Genomic DNA, 18,228 nt, shown 5'->3' with positions numbered 1-18,228 from the left:
GGGAAATGTGTTTAGTTATGAAAATGATTTTCTAAGGTAAAAGCAAAGGGGAGTGTTCTTTCTGTATGCCATAAAGATGACACCTGATGACTCACTGCTCCCTTCTCAAATCAGGTCAAAGAGAAATCCTTGACCTATCAAATCACGAGCGGGGTGGGCACAGAAAGTTAGCATCCACACCCATTTTCAAAAGACATAAAAAGAGCCACTGGAAGCCAGACAGGGACATTCATTTTCCAACCTTCAACTGAATTCCTGCGCAGCACGCTGACGGAGAACTCCAGAATCCAGAACAGAACCAGTACCCAGAAAGCAGTGCTGTATCCAGAGAGACCAGACCAGATCGCTGTGAGCAGAACCAGAGATCCAGACCAGACCAGCAGAGCAGAGCTGACCCAGATAAATGTGACTTCAAAACCAACCGCCTGGAGTCCAGTCCCAACCTGTCCAGACCCTGACAGCCTATTTCAAATTCATAGTGTGAGTACTTAGCCAGAACTGTGCAAAACCAATCTCTTAGCTTAAAATAATCTGATTCAAAACATTTGAACCTGTCCAGAACTGCATCATAGGAATTGTGTGTCCCTTCTCCAATTTTAAACCTGTAAAAGTGTAATTTTGCCATTTTGAGTCATTATTTCATTTCTGAAAATCTACCTTCACGAAATCGTCCATATCTCTTGAACCGTTTGTGCTAGAAGTGACTTTCATTTTAAAGCTAAGATTCCAGGCTTTCCAACGAACCCAGTGCCGCGATTTGGCTCAAATTTCTTCACTTGTCAAAATAGCAGTTTCTTGCTTTCCTTTGCTGAAATTCGTTTGCAACCTGACAATCATTCATAGAGCATTGCTAAAGTGATCCTGAACTAATTTGAAGTAGCTATCACCCACCCTGAATCTCTTATAGTGAATTAAAATCATTTTTAGCATATTTTTCCCTTCTTTGCATACCACCTTTAAAGTACTTTGCCTGTGTTTAAAATCATCCCTGTTTCTCTAAGCTTGCTGGGGGGGAATTGGAACTTTGTATTGCATTTTTGTTGGTATTCTTGAAGACTGTGTGCTCTCCTTCCATCTTCTATTGCATAGGGGGGAGTGAATTGCCACCAGGGGAAAAGTGAACATATTCAGGCCGATTCATGGAATAAATGTGCGCCGAAAATCCCGGCGCAGAGGGGCCAATACGTGCGCTGCGCCGAAAATTAGCGAAAAGCGCAGGGAAACCAGCGCACGTCGATTCATGGAAGTCCGTGCGCAAGAAAAGCAGAGGACGTGCGCTGAAAAAGCGCGCGGCGCAGGCCGGCGCACAGGCCAACCAACGTCGTGCGCCACGGCCACTGCGCTATCACTCCGAGCGCAGCGCACAGCTCTAAAGTAGGCGGAACACAGGGCGGGACACTCGGAATGGGGAATAAAATGGGGCACAACACTCGGAATGGGGAAGAATGTGGGCGGCACGGGGAAAGTATAGGAGGCAAGTGCGCGGAACGCCCACACGCTCGCATACAACACGTATTCATGGAATAGAATAGGGCAAAAAAGCGCACGCTCAAAGCAGCGCACAGGCACAAACAGGCACAAACACGACCGCCACAAGAAAGCAGGCGGTAGCGTCTCTGCGCCTGCAAGAAATGTGCGCTAAAAGGTGCGCCAACAAATAGCACCTATATACAGACATGATCAATGTCCAATACTGTGGCCCTCCAGGACAAATGACGTACAAAGGGGTACCCACAAACACAGACACGCGCTGAGAGAAAAAATAAACGTGTGCGTGCATACCGGGGTGCGCGGGAAGTTGCACACGCGATATGGCCGGGTACGTGGATTACAGGGGTGCGCGGGAAGTTCCACACGCGATTAGTCAGGGTACGTGGATTGCAGGGGTGCGCGGGAAGTTGCACACGCGATATGGCCGGGTACGTGGATTTCAGGGGTGCGCGGGAAGTTCCACACGCGATTAGTCAGGGTACGTGGATTGCAGGGGTGCGCGGGAAGTTGCACACGCGATATGGCCGGGTACGTGGATTGCAGGGGTGCGCGGGAAGTTCCACACGCGATTAGTCAGGGTACGTGGATTGCAGGGGTGCGCGGGAAGTTCCACACGCGATTAGTCAGGGTACGTGGATTGCAGGGGTGCGCGGGAAGTTGCACACGCGATATGGCCGGGTACGTGGATTGCAGGGGTGCGCGGGAAGTTCCACACGCGATTAGTCAGGGTACGTGGATTGCAGGGGTGCGCGGGAAGTTCCACACGCGATATGGCCGGGTACGTGGATTTCAGGGGTGCGCGGGAAGTTCCACACGCGATATGGCCGGGTACGTGGATTTCAGGGGTGCGCGGGAAGTTCCACACGCGATATGGCAGGGTACGTGGATTGCAGGGGTGCGCGGGAAGTCCCACACGCGATATGGCCGGGTACGTGGATTTCAGGGGTGCACGGGAAGTTCCACACGCGATATGGCCGGGTACGTGGATTTCAGGGGTGCGCGGGAAGTTCCACACGCGATATGGCCGGGTACGTGGATTGCAGGGGTGCGCGGGAAGTTCCACACGCGATATGGCAGGGTACGTGGATTTCAGGGGTGCGCGGGAAGTTCCACACGCGATATGGCCGGGTACGTGGATTTCAGGGGTGCGCGGCAAGTTCCACACGCGATATGGCCGGGTACGTGGATTTCAGGGGTGCGCGGGAAGTTCCACACGCGATATGGCCGGGTACGTGGATTGCAGGGGTGCGCGGGAAGTTCCACACGCGATATGGCCGGGTACGTGGATTTCAGGGGTGCGCGGGAAGTTCCACACGCGAATTGGCTGTGTGCTCCCAGGCATTACCTGTACACCCTCCACGGCCCCTGCAGGCAGCACACACCACAGGGAACTACCCTGCACACCTGCTCATGTCTCCCACCACCCCCACCCCCCATCCACCAGGGACACCCTCCACCAGGCCCCCACCCATGTCTCCCACCACCCCCACCCCCCACCCCCCAGGGGCACCCTCCACCAGGCCCCCACCCATGTCTCCCACCACCCCCACCCCCCATCCACCAGGGACACCCTCCACCAGGCCCCCACCCATGTCTCCCACCACCCCCAGCACTGTGGGGAACCTGCCAGCAGGCCCCCACCCATGTCCAACCCATGTCTCCCACCACCCCCACCCCCCATCCACCAGGGACACCCTCCACCAGGCCCCCACCCATGTCTCCCACCACCCCCACCCCCCATCCACCAGGGACACCCTCCACCAGGCCCCCACCCATGTCTCCCACCACCCCCACCCCCCACCCCCCAGGGGCACCCTCCACCAGGCCCCCACCCATGTCTCCCACCACCCCCACCCCCATCCACCAGGGACACCCTCCACCAGGCCCCCACCCATGTCTCCCACCACCCCCAGCACTGTGGGGAACCTGCCAGCAGGCCCCCACCCATGTCCAACCCATGTCTCCCACCACCCCCACCCCCCATCCACCAGGGACACCCTCCACCAGGCCCCCACCCATGTCTCCCACCACCCCCACCCCCCACCCCCCAGGGGCACCCTCCACCAGGCCCCCACCCATGTCTCCCACCACCCCCACCCCCAGCACTGTGGGGAACCTGCCAGCAGGCCCCCACCCATGTCCAACCCATGTCTCCCACCACCCCCACCCCCAGCACTGTGGGGAACCTGCCAGCAGGCCCCCACCCATGTCCCCCTGGCCCCAGGTCCTGACGATACACAATCATGGCAGTAATGGCCAGCATACCCAGCACAAACACCCAGGCAAGGATTGCATGCACCCACATAGTGAATGCAATCACATGACACAACCCCAAAGGCAAGTATGCAAAAGAACACATGTCCGTCACACACACATACACAATGTGTGCAAGTGAATGTCAAAACCCATATCATGACATGTAAGAAACCAAAGAGAAAATAACACAAGTGTAAGATAATATAAAAATGTATTAAAAACACAAATCAAGTAAACCAATAAAACATACAACTATGTGGCAAAGTAAATAAAAGGTCCATGTCCGAGAACAAAAATGATAAACCAAAAAACAAAGGATTAAAAAATCAATATAATTTGTCCAAAGCAAAACCATGTAGTAGGAAATCAAAGAAAAACCATTACGTCATGGTGTAAACAATAAAAAAATTAAAAAATGTATCTCCCAAAATATAACAATATATACAGGAATGTTCCAGGGTCCATGAGCCCAACAGCACAAATGAAACCTAATACTAACTAATAAAATAAATATGTACAAAAAAGTGGCCATTGTCCGAGCGGTCCAAAATAATAAAAATAAATAAAGGAAACCTAGCACTAACTAACTAAAAAACTATATACAAAGGCAGCGGGCTAGTCCTGCGGCTCACTTGGTGATGCTGGCCAGGGCATCCTCGAACTCCATGTCAATGTCCTGGAGGCGGGACTCTGTCCTGGCCCCGAGGTCTCGCAGGGACAACCCCATGTGCTCACCAAAATCCCTGCGAGCCTCCTCGAGGCACTCAGCCCGCCTCAATGCCCGACGCATGGAGATCTCCGCCCTGGCCATGGCGAGCCGCTCCTCTTCCGCCCGCTGCCGCTCCGCACCTATCCGCTGGCCAAACTCCTCCCACACGGAACACACCGCCATGCCAGGGTTGCCCTGCCCTCCGGCCGATGCCTGCCCCTCTGATCTTGATGGCCCTGAGCCATGATGCCTCCCACGTCGAGCCCGCTGCTGCCTCCGACGCCACTGCCTCTGCCAGCACGAAGGCATCCAGGCTGATGGTAACCACCGACGCCGTCGTGCACGTGCCCTGCCCGTTGATGCCGGCACATCTTCCATCTGCTGGGGTCCACTTGCTGTGTCGTCCACCCCTGCTGGACCTCCGACTCCCAACTGTGGCAGGGATGGGATCCCCACCGAGCTGGCTGCATTGGTCGGGGCAGGTCCACAGGGGGCCATGGTGGCATCTGGGCCGGAAGACGGCAAGGAGAACGACCGGTGGATAGCCTGCACAGAGGAGGAGAGGGCCGTCAGATTGGCCAACACATGCAGGAACCCCCCGAACATGGCCGATCCCAATTGGGCCACGTCGGCACGGTGCACTTCGTGATGACGTGCGTGCTCCTCCCGGGAAGCACGCACGTCATCACGAATCACAGCCGTGCGCATCGCGACCCCAATCAGGACCTGCTCCACGCGGCCAGGGGTTCCCACGGCCGCAGGTGGAGGGGAGTCAGTTGACATGGACATCCCCACTACCTGCGGACGGGCCTGGGACGGGGCATCCCTGCTGGTGCATGGTGGTGCACTCACAGGGTCAGGGACAGCGACATGCACAGGCACCTCCACGGTGACCTGTGCTGCCTCCTGCCCCTGGCCCTGGACTGCACCACTTGCACCAGCAGGGATGCTCCCACCAGGCCCCATGTGTGCACCAGTGTCGGCCTCCTCCTCCTCTGTGCAAACCACCAACCTGGATGGCTCCTCACCGTCTCCCGCCGTAGCAGGCCCCTGTGGGGGCTCACCCACCCCTTCCGCTGCAGCCGTGGGGGCATCCCCGCCGCCTTGCTCCACAGCGCCGTCTCCGCCCTCTTCTTCACTAGCCGCTGCGTAGAGGGAGACAAAGGACACAAGCATCAGGCTACTGTAAAATGGTCCCCTAGACAGGAAGCAATAGCAGATGAGCACCCCTGTCAAAGTACACTTCCATCATGTCCCTCCACAACACATGGGTCAGTCCAGGCAAAACACACACAGTAACAGGCATGGTGCATGCCATGCACATTTCCATGCATGTCCAATTGACTCTTGAAACATTCAATGATATGTAACTCACATGCATCATGGCTCATGCATATCACATGCACACACTTCACCTCAGTCACATCCATCTGGCCCCAAACACAACGAACACAGGCGAAACAAGGGTTAGTTGGGTGCGTCACAGAATCTGTGCATTGTCACACACATGTGTCATGCATCCATGGCATGCACAAGTCACAGACACGCAGGTCAGGCACACAGACATGGCTACCATATATGTACCTGGCATCAGCACCCATCCTTCACCCCCATCCATGTCCAGGTACAGAGACTGGCATGCTCTCATGTCCTAAATCTGCATAGGGCTCCCCATGCCACATTTCAACACATGCAACAACCATGTGGGTCACACATCACTGGTCGCACATGCATTACCATGATGTCCCTGCACACATACATGCATACATGGCCCATGGCACACATACAGGCAAGTATCATAGAACCAGCACACCGCAACATGCCCTGTCTCACACAGTAATGCTTGCACACTTACCGCTCAACTCCAGACGGGCCTCCCTCTCAAGGACCTGGGCGTGGAGCGCTGGGCGTACGCGTTCCAGGACCCTCTTCTGGATGGAACTCATGCGGCCCCGGCCCCCCTCCACGAGGCGCCGGGCCTTCACAAGGGTCCTGGACCTCAAGTCCTCCCAGCGCTTCTTGATCTTCTGGACGTTGCGGGTTGCCACCCCCTCCGCGTTGATGGCAACCACACAGTCGGCCCAGATCCTCTCCCGTCCTTCCTTGCTGGCGCGGGACGATCCAAAGAGGGCATCATACTGCCCCAGGACATGCTCCACCAGGACACCAACTTCGGTGGCAGTGAAGCTGGTGCCCCTCTGCCCCTCTGGCCTGGGGTTGCCACTGGTGCCAGATGTCGAAGTGCCCGACATGGCAACCCCAGAGGCAGGTGTGGGTGGGCAACTGGGTCCTGGGGCTGGGCTGTGGAGCGATGTAATCCCAGTTGGGAGTCTTCAGTTCCAGCAGGGGTGGACACAGCAACTGGACCCCTGCAGATGGCTGATGTGCAGGCACCAAATGGCAGGGCACGGTGGCAGCAGGCAGGCAGGCAGGCAGGCAGGCAGGCAGCAGCAGATAGCACGTGGGAGGCTGCTCAGGGCACTGGGGGGGCAGTAACTCGGCCTTCTGGGCAGGAGCGTGGTGTTCCGTGTGTTTTCGGGTGGCCAGCTTGATACGGAGTGATTTGGCACGTGAAATTCCTGCACGTCAGCGTGAAATCCGAGGAAAGGGCCTTAGCGCGTAAGTGCGTCAGCACGCATACGCGATTCTATTGGACCAGAGTCCCTCACCGCCTAAGCGCGTCTGACGTGATCCGCACGGGCGTTCCCCACTCAGCACGTGATGACGGAGCACACGTGGAAATACTGCACGTCAGAGTGTCATCGCGTGTAATTGGCCAAAAGTGCGCGTACACGCGATTGGCCAATGTACGTGTATTACATCGCGTGTAATTGGCCAAAAGTGCGCGTACACGCCATTGGCCAATGTACGTGTATTACATCGCGTGTAATTGGCCAAAAGTGCGCGTACACGCCATTGGCCTATGTACGTGTATTTCAGGGGTGCGCGGGCACTTACACACGCAAGTATGTCAGCGCACCTGTATGCCTGCTGCGTGGGAATTTCCACACGCTATTGGAGTGGGAACTAGATTCCAGGGGTGCGAGGGTCACACGCTCGCCTAGAACACGCGCAAGGCATTAATTTGCGCACTTATCAATAAACAAGCCAGATGCCAGGATGAACATACCGTTCCTAGCAGCAGTGGCAGTGGGCTACCAAAGGAGGAGGACGAGGAGAGTCAGGGCCAGAATATTCACACCCAGAACCAGCCTATTCGGGATGCCTGATGACCAGGTGTATGGGAGGTACAGGTTTCCAGCACACATCATACTGGACCTGGTCAGTGAGTGGGAGGATGACCTCACATCACCCACCCTGTGCTCCCAAGCACTCAGCCCCCTGCAGAAGGTCCTGAATGTACTGCACTTCTTGGCCACTGGATCCTTTCAGCGGACAAGTGCCATAGTGGGTGGTGTGTCACAGGCCACGCAGTCACGCTGCCTACACCAGGTCTTGAACATCATCACTGCACGGCCATCAGTCCGCAGGCACATATATCTCCCCAGGACTCATGCAGAAAGGCGGACGTGCATCCAGGAATTCTATGGTGTGGCTCAATTCCCCAAAGTGCTTGGTGCAATTGACTGCACACATGTGGCTCTACGTCCACCCAGGGCAACAGAGCACATCTATAGAAACCGCAAGCACTGGCATTCCATCAACGTGCAAGTTGTATGCAATGCCAAGGGAATCATCACATCAGTATATGCCAACTATCCCGGGTCCACCCACGACAGCTTCATCTACAGAATGTCTACACTATGCCGGGACCTAGAGGCTGGCCAGCATGGAGATACATGGCTGCTTGGTGAGCATGAATGCCACTGCACATGCATGCATGTCAGATACTGGGTCATGACACAACACCACTAATGATACCCATCACCACCTCCGCAGGGGACAGTGCCTACCCTATCAGCCCCCACATGATGACCCCAATCCGGAACCCCACCACGCCACCCGAGGTAAGGTACAACACAGCCCACATTGCAACACGGGGCATAGTGGAGCGCACATTCGGAGTGCTGAAGTCACGCTTTCGCTCCCTTGACCGTTCTGGCGGGCAGCTGTTATATGCTCCCCGAATAGTGTGCAGGATCATAGTGGCAGCATGTGTCCTGCACAACGTTGCAACACGCCGGGGCCTGCCCGTGGACATGGTGGTGCCCCCACATCCACAACCACATGCACGCCCGCTGCGCATGGGAGGGGAAAGGGCACGGGGGGTGGCAGCCCGTACGCAACTGGTGGCCAACTTCTTCACCTAGGAATCACAGTGCTGGCTAGTGCACACTGCTCTGGCACATACCATCTGACAATCAATGATGACACTACCTGACAATGTCACAAAATTACTTGACAATAAACTGTCAGATACACATCAGCCTGAGATTGTTAACATGGAAGTGTCACTATGTGTGCACCCCTACCTACACATACACCAGCAATGCATCACAACGAAAAGACACAACTCCATCAATCAAATATGCATTGCCACAGGCGATTCACTACATGACAACATTGCCATGTCACCCATTCCCTTCACAGTCCCGCCACTGAGGACACCATGTCATGGTATGTGAGAGCAAACAAACTGGCCATCACAACATGACACCGGTGTCACAAATAGCAGTGCCCCAAATGGAACATAGCCGCACTTGAACAGCTAACCGCGCTGGAGCCACTACTACACACCTGTGTAAGAGTAATTTCAATCAAATTACACACCAACCCACCCTGAAGCCCACCCAAACAAGACACAATGCATGTAATCAATGGTAGTCTCATTACCTGATTCTGCTGGTATGTCCTCACCGTCCAGATGTACAGTGATGGCGCCACGCAAAAGTGTCAGTGCACATCTACCGACATGTAGTCTGACTCCAGAGAGTATGCCCGTGTGAAGAACTGTGTGAAATACCTGCAAAACATGAGCAACATATGTAAGTAGAGGCACATATCAAACCATCATGCATAGTTAGGTGCAACAACAATGTACACTATGAATGTCTACACAGTATTGACTATGGACTGGCCAACAGCTCATGGGAGTCCAATGTCACCGTGTAATTTGCTGTCACTTGGGCACACCCTTTGCAAGCCCATGGAAACGGAAGCAGGAGGGGTGTGGATGTCTGCTACCCAAGCATCGAAACCAAACTCAGGACAAGCCTGCATGTGCCCAGCCACAATACAGTGTATGCCCAGGTACCCACACAAGGCAACACTCTTGGAAAAGAAAAAAGAAAATTGAGAAAAAATGGCCATGAAAGGGCCGGCGGGGGGGGGGGGGCACCTATGAGGTCCGAGGACAGGATGCACGCCACAATCCACCTGTGTGGATCATGGGAAACTAAAACACCCCATAGGCTCGTGGCCCACACGGCTACTCTGTTGTGGGAGATGAGTCGCTATCGCTCTGGCCAGACCCTGCAGCTGACTCAGGAGGTGGGGGAGCTGCCTCAGAAGATGGTGTGACAATGGGAGGCAACCCACGCAAAGCACGAGTTTGCTCCTCCATGGCTGCAAGCAGGCGGGTCTGGTAGTTCTGGTTCTGGGTTATAATCATGCGGAGGTCCCCATGCAGTAACTTCCGGGATGACCTGACCTCCGCACGAGTTGCCTGCATCTCGGCCGAGAGCGTCCGTGTCAGACGCTCCAGCTGCTCCTCTGTCCTTCTATGGGATGAAGCCTCAAGCTCTAACAGGGTCGACCTGAGGTGATGGAATTCTTCCCTCAGGCCTTCCCTGTGGCGCTGGGACTCCATGGAAAGTGATTCCCGCAGAGTCGCCAGTGCCGCCCGCCTGTCCTTGTTGGACGCCAACATATCCTCCCTGTGTGCCTGGCAGATGGACTCTGTAGCCTGCTCCAGTCGCTCCATCAGCCTTTCTGGGGGGACAATGGAAGTGGCCACCCTATCCATGGCCTGTGCAATCATCTCGGATGATGCTGCCTGTTGGTTGGCCATACCGTAGATGGATTGCTCCCAAGCGGTATTGCCAGGTGGCATACGGCCACCACGTTGACGGGCACCACACCTGCCTGGGGCAAGGCGGACTGCGCCTTGCTGTGCCGGCAAGGCCTCAGGCTGCAGGACTGCATTCCCTCTCTGATCTGCAGCCCCAGGAACAGGATCAGAGATTGTGTGGTGTGGCCCTGCATCCGTAACCACCGGAGGCTGAGCTGCCGACACTGACATCCCCATTGAGGGCAATGGCCCGGCTGCAGGTGGGTCGGACAGAGGAGATTCTCTCCCAAGAACACTCACCTGCGACTGCACATAGGTGTCATCCTCCGAGTCTACACCTGAATACTGCTCGGGGGAGGAACCCCCAGAGACACCCCTCGACAGCACGACCTGCAGCACTTGTGGGTTTTCACCCACAAACACACCACGTCCCTCACTTGTGGAAGGTCGGCCCGGGTTGCCCTCCTGGGACGGCTCAACCACCACATCCCCAGCATCAACAAGTGCTTCGTCCCCTGCAAAGACATGAAAGAGAAAAATGGAAACAGGCATTAGCACCATGGCATGCAACAAGGGCTGATGAACAACAGAGGCAGTAGTTCTACGACACATGTCCCACATGACTGGGAGACCTCCTATGCATTCACCATCACTGGGTCTGTAGGGGAGGCTCAGGGCATACAATGTACAGATTGGAGAGCAACGCCTGCTCACCATGCTGCCATTACTGCCATCACACATTGGCCGGTGATTGCCATGTCAAAGGCACATGCCATCACACACATGGCATGTGACATAGCCACCAAGTGAAGAGGGAGAGGAGGGCAACTTTTTTGGATTCCTACCACTCTGGTCCTGACATTGCATCATCACATCAATAAGTTAACATGTTGTACATGGATCTGCTAGTCCAAATTGGCCACGATGCACAGTGCCTTGTCTACATCAACAAAATGCAGTAAACAATGAGATTCCACCTCCTCATCACCTGTAAAGGAATCATATAGCATTCGTGAAGCACCGGTCCAGAAATGTATGAAGGTACAGCGGAGCACTGAGGGGTGGTGGGGCAGTAGGGGATGCCAGTCAACAATCCTACTGGTGCTGGTGTCATTCATGTCACGCAAGTGCAGGGGTGGGTGGCACAATGAAGTGCAAGGGGAAGTGGCGGCTGGAAGTGCTGTACAAGGTAAGTAGGACTTAACGTCAAGGGCAGATGGTGTTAGGCGCAGACAAGTGCTGGGGGGGGTGGCCTATAGGGGTACAGAGACAATCATGCAGTGCTGTGGGCTCGGAGGGGACAGGGGAGGTACACACTGCATCTGGCTCGGCAAGGTCCTTGCAGATTTCTATGTGTCCTGCAGAGTTGTCACATGCCGCAGATATGTGCCCTTGGATTGGGGATCTCATCTTGGTGAAAAGGGTGAGGCGCTATTGCCTTTGGAGCATGTGGCAGGCCAGTTTGCCAGAGGATGAGCATGATGCAGGACATTCCCTCTCTGCCACCCGGCACCTGTGGTCTGGGTTCACAAGATCCGAGTCATGCCAGGACTCTGCATTGGCATGGGGCTTCAGACAGGTGGTCATGACCGTGGCAAAGACATCCAGTGTACCTGACATAGAGTGGAGCATGGAGTGGGCCCTGTAAGGATGGGAGTGAGCCTAAGGGGGAGCTGGATGGGGGGGAGATTTTGGCAGCATGAGCCTCGACTGACACACACTTCATGGGTTGGAATACCAAGAAGGTGTGTGACAGTGGTGAGGGTGGGTTTGCCTGTGGGGTGGTGAGGGTGAGCTGGGAGGAGAGGAGAATGTGATCACTCCAGGAGAGAGGAGTGCAGAGATGGACGGAGAGGGGAAAGTCAGATGAGATCAGAGCATCAAGAGTGTGCCCTGCAGAATGAGTAGGGACAGACGGGAGTCTAGAGGGTGAGAGGGAGTTGCTGAGGTCACAGAAAGGTCACGTGGGGGGGTCAACAAGCATGCAGGTGGATGCGTACAGCAACAAGGAAGAGGATTTCTGTGTCTGGGGACATGAGTGAGGAGGAGAGGTGAGGACACTCAGAAAGGAAGTAGTACATTTGACCAGTTTTCCCAGACACAGTACGCACAGTTTGTGAATGTCAAGGTGTGGTAGAGAGAGACGTCACACAAGCCATTCCAGAGTGGAGTAGGTCTAAGTAGGAGTGACAGTGGCAGGAATACCCTCAGGGAAGCCAAGGGCACACCCCACCTGCACAGTAGTGGCGGGCCAAGGAGAGGGTCTCCTGAACATCAGGTAGGAGTGTGTGAAGGATGCAGACAGAGCTGGCCGTCAGACATGTTTCCATGAGACCAAGGATGTCAAGGTGCATAACCTCATGTAAGTGACAGATATCGGAGGAATGCCTGATGCAGCCGCAGTGAAAGGAGTGTAATTGTGGAGGAGGTTGACAGCCTTGGAGGGCTTACGGGGAGTGCTAGAGATCAGAGGTGCAGCATGTGTAGGAGTTGGAGTGGGAGGCGGAGAAGGATCATGGGAGGGTGCAGGGAGGCAGTGCAGGATTGATGAGGAGAGAGGAGGGGGGACAGCAGGAGAGGAAAGGAAGTTGATGAGATGTGGCTAGCATTTCTCAAGGAGAATGAGGTTGGCCTAAGGGCCTTGGACTGAGATGCTCCCATTACCATGCACATTAATTGTGGCCTCTGAGGATTGGAAGGAGGCCAGGAGTACACCCCAACGGGTCCCACCATTGATGGTGGAAGAGGAGCAAGGAGAGAGGACAGGGACCATGTGAAGGGTCTATGGGACAGGCAAAGGCATGTATGAGCAGATGTCAGTGAGAGTTGGCTTTGAGTAGGCTCAGATGCACTTGTCAGCAATAGGGTGGGTCGCATTGGAGGGCAGGGTGCCCTCATTTGACTGTTAGCAAGCAGGTGTCGTGAGTAGGGCACGATGGTCTGAACTGTAGAAGTCAGGGAAGATAGACCATGAAGAGCAGCATGGAGTGTGAGGGAATGGGGCTCGAAACCAGACGGTACCAAAGCACACAGGTAGGAGGTGGATGTCAAGGCAACATCCACAGTATGACAGCATGTTGGTTGGCATTTATATACAGAGGACGCATTAGCATGTGGTATCATTGCATGTCAGGCATGTGAAGATGAAACTTGATTGGCTGGGGGAAAGTATAGGAATGGTATGTAAGACATCAGATGAATAGACAGGGGAGTATGAGCAACAATGTAGTGACAAAATGACAATTCAAGGGCAACTTCCATGGTGTAGGGCCATATGTGCACTGTTGCCAGTTGGGATAGTGCTGTGGGCAGATGGTGTTGCACTGAACATACTGGATGAGGCACATGGGTGCCACTATCAACTCTGCCACACACCCCCTTGACAGGCACCCAACATGAATGCTTCACACACACACCATGCACATGGATAATACACACATGCATGTGCACTCACCGGATGATGCCTCATAATCAGGGAGATCTCCCACACCTTGGAGTTGTCCCTCGGTGACGTAGGATCCAGCTACGGACTCGTGTGGTGTGAGTTCTATTTCCTGTGCTGGGGACCCACCTCCAGTCACCAAGGTTGCGGCATGACTTGAGGCCAGCTTATCCTTTGCCCTGCGCTTAAGGTCATTCCAGCGCTTCTGGCAATCACTAGCTGTGCGCCTCACTACTCCAAGGGCACTTATTCTGTCAGCAATGGTCTGCCAGTGTGCCTGGCGTCTGGCATGTGTGGTCTTGGACCCTGCAACGATGACCATTTCCCTATCATGATCTGACACATACTGAACAAGTGCATTCAGTTCGGCGTCTGTGAAGCTTGGCTTCCTTGATGGGCCGGACTGTGCAGCCGTGCCTGGGGAATCAGCCTGTGCCGGACGTGCACTCTTCCTCTTGCGCTTGGAAGGGGGTGGGGATCCAGAGTGTCCTACGCCGCTGTGGACACTAGGGGCAGGAGCCGTGGTGGACTCAGTACTGGGTGTGTGGGATTGCACACTCAGCATGGGAGTAGGTGCAGGCATTGGGGGTAGTGGGATGGGGTCAGGCCTGATCTGAGGTGCATGAACTAGGACCGACACAGTCTTGGCAGGGTGTATGAGAGGTGGGGTGGATGGAGCCACACCCTGGCTACGGGGGCCAGCAGATGACCTATCTGGCATAGATGCGCGTGCCCTGATGACACCAATGTGCACCGGTGCACGTGCAGTGGACCTGCTGACCTGGATGTCAGCGATGGGATCACCCTCGGACAGGTCTGCTGCCACAATGGGCTGGTCCGACAAGAGCTGATCAGGGTTGGTATCAGCCACATGACCCTCAACTGAGGGGGGGGCATGGGTGTCCCTGACTGGTCCTCCAGACTGGGGGGGACAGGGGCACCCTGCAAGTCACAACCACGTCCCCTAGTGGATCCTCCACGGCCACCACGTGTGGCTCGGCCACCTTTGCCACCCTTACGGCTTGCACGCCTCCCAACCATGGCACTGATGTTATTGTGCGTATGGGAGTCGGTGTGCACAATTGTCCTGGGCAATTGGGTGTCAAAGGGGTTGGGTACCAGATGGTATTCGTACCCTAGTGCAGTGGCAAGGCTATATGACACCCCTGGGGAAAGATGACGGGTCACGCAACGCACAGGCACCCCAGAAAAGTTAAGGAACGTGCACAATACCCCTCCTAGACCACGTGTGCTGATGGAAAACCCTGCACTACGCTGTGGCATCCAGTAACACAATGAACGTATGCGTGTCACACGCAGCCTAGAATGACCTCTGAAGGGGTAGGCTACACACGGGGCAAGCACAGAAGTTAGATACGTGCGTGACTCACCGTCTGCCAGGTAAAAGAGCGTGAAAAATGAGCGCGTTTGGTTGGCAACACCCCCGCCAAAAGAAGATGTGTACGCTGTCTGAGGAGACAGGACAACAGTAGAAGGGGACACTGTTTGAGGGAACAGGCCCAGGTAAACCAGTACAAGAGGAAAAAGAGAAAAAGCTGTCAGAGGTAACAGGGAGTACGAACTGGAAACGCCGTGAAGTAAATCGCGTGTGAAACGACAAGAAGTACAGAATTCACCCACTCGCTCTCCACGAAAAGCACGTACAAGGAAATGGTGTTCTACACTACCTTATATACAGGCCCACACGTACAGCGTCACTTACGGCGTGTACGTGCTTGGCCCATGTTCACCAATCACACGCTTTGTCACTTCTGCGTGTGGATCCTTTTTCACCAATCACACGCTTTGACACTCCTGCGTGTAGCTCACTTTTCACCAATCACACGCTTTGTCACTCCTGCGTGTAGATCCATTTTCACCAATCACACGCTTTGTCACTCCTGCGTGTAGATCCATTTTCACCAATCACACGCTTTGACACTGCACGTGCAGGTAACTATAGACGCACATATGCTGGTGACGGGTTTTCCCGCGATTCGCTGAGTGTGGGGTTTTCACGTGCAAAATCACTCCCTATCAGGCTGTCCACGCGTTCAAACACGAAAGACCACGCTCCTGGCCAGGAGGCCAAATTACAGTCCCCCAGAGCCCTGAGCACGCTCCCACCTGCCATCTGCTGCTGCCTGACTGCCTGCTGGCCACGTGCCCCACAGTGCTGGTGGGTGGGGGTGGTGGGAGACATGGGTGGGGGCCTGGTGGAGGGTGCCCCTGGTGGATGGGGGGTGGGGGTGGTGGGAGACATGGGTGGGGGCCTGATGGCAGGTGCCCCTGCACTGCTGGGGGGTGGGGGTGGTGGGAGACATGGGTGGGGGCCTGGTGGAGGGTGCCCCTGGTGGATGGGGGTGCAGGGGGACATGATCAGGTGTGCAGGGTAGTCCCCTGTTTTGTGGGCTGCCTGCAGGGGCCGTGGAGGGTGTACAGGGTACACCTGTGAGGGCCCACCCAGCCTATTCGCGTGTGATAATTCCCACGCACCCCTGTAATACACGTACCCTGGCCAATCGCGTGTTGAACTTCCCGCTACCCCTGTAATACACGCACCCTGGCTGTTCGCGTGTGATAATTCCCGCGTACCCCTGTGATACACGTTCCCTGGCCTATCGCGTGTTCTACTTCACGCGTACCCCTGTAATACACGTTCCCTGGCCAATCGCGTGTTGAACTTCCCGCTACCCCTGTAATACACGCACCCTGGCTGTTCGCGTGTGATAATTCCCGCGTACCCCTGTAATACACGTTCCCTGGCCTATCGCGTGTTCTACTTCACGCGTACCCCTGTAATACACGTACCCTGGCCAATCGCGTGTTGAACTTCCCGCTACCCCTGTAATACACGCACCCTGGCTGTTCGCGTGTGATAATTCCCGCGTACCCCTGTAATACACGTTCCCTGCCCTATCGCGTGTTCTACTTCACGCGTACCCCTGTAATACACGTTCCCTGGCCTATCGCGTGTTCTACTTCACGCGTACCCCTGTAATACGCGTTCCCTGGCTGTTCGCGTGTGATAATTCCCGCGTACCCCTGTAATTCACGTTCCCTGCCTAGTCGCGTGTAGAACTTCCCGCGTACTCCTGATTTGAAGATTGCCCGCTTTGCTTTCCTTGTTTGCCTGCCCTGTGAAGTGGTCCAGGGTTAGCGCAGCCCTTAGCGATGATTTGGCGATTTTGATGGCTTTTCCTTGCGCGAGGGCGTTCTTGGGGGCGTTACTGGCGCTGCTGCAGGCTCGCTGCGATTCTCTGCGCCACGGCTGGTTTGGGAGCATGAAATCCATGAATACGCTGTGCGCGGAAATCAGTTTTAGCGCACGTGCCTGGCGCAGACTATCGCAGGCGCACGCTGTGCGCCAGCCGCGTGCGCTACTTGTGCGCTGGATTCTATGAATTACCCTCATTATCTCTTGTGAAACCCTACCAGTTATTTCTGTACTGCATTCTTTCCATCATTGTTTTTCCTTGAAACCATAAAAGCATTCTCAGTTACCTTTTCCTCCCTATATTAACTCTTAAGTAATTAAATCAGTGTGCTAGTGTAACATCACCCAGTGTTGATCACTGTCATATTCTTAAGTGTGATATCAAATATTAATTTATTATAAAAGTGTAATATATATATATTGTTTAATTTTTCCAATAAATCTTTTAAATTGCAAAACAAACCTACTTCTTGGCTCAGTGAGGTCAGGGGGATTCAAAGAGAGGGGCGTTATATAAGGGTTTATCATCCATAGTATAACTTGTCATAAAAATATATAAATAAGGGCTTCCCTTGGGCGTCCCAGACGAGGCACTGACTTAGTGGGATTGCTGACTTGAAGTCACTTAACAGTGTGGTGTATGTTGAGATGCGGGGGTGGGGGGGTGTCAGGTCTGCCTGAATGTTTGTTTTGGAGTGTAGGTGCGGTATATGTTGAGATGCAGGGTCCATATCGGTGCATGCTTGAGAGTGTGTGTGACTTTTACATTTACTTTTAGATGCAGACTTTTTTTGTAAAGTAAGGGATGATTTATGTGGATTGGTTCTGTTTATTCAAACCAGTCCCAAATTGGTGTTGGATAAATCCCCTGCTGTTGTCTGGATTAAAAGAGTCTATCACATTTTCCCTGGCATGCTCCTCTGGATGTTCACCTCGTATAATCCTGCTGTGTAGTTTGTAGTTGTTAAGATCTAAGCGTTATTCAGTACATTATTAAACATCATGTGCAAAGGAGGAGAATGTTGTTAGGATTATGATTTGAAATAAAATAGCCCCCCTTAAAAAAAAAAGACATTTGTCAAACCATTCTAGAAAACACACATCTCAAAACTTTAATCTTTTAACCAGACTGTCACACTGTT

Source organism: Ambystoma mexicanum, chromosome 5p, assembly GCF_040938575.1.
Source record: "Ambystoma mexicanum isolate Mex_15411 chromosome 5p, UKY_AmexF1_1, whole genome shotgun sequence".
Taxonomy (NCBI): domain Eukaryota; kingdom Metazoa; phylum Chordata; class Amphibia; order Caudata; family Ambystomatidae; genus Ambystoma; species Ambystoma mexicanum.
The sequence above is the reverse complement of the archived record's forward strand: the minus strand, read 5'-3'. Positions refer to the sequence as shown.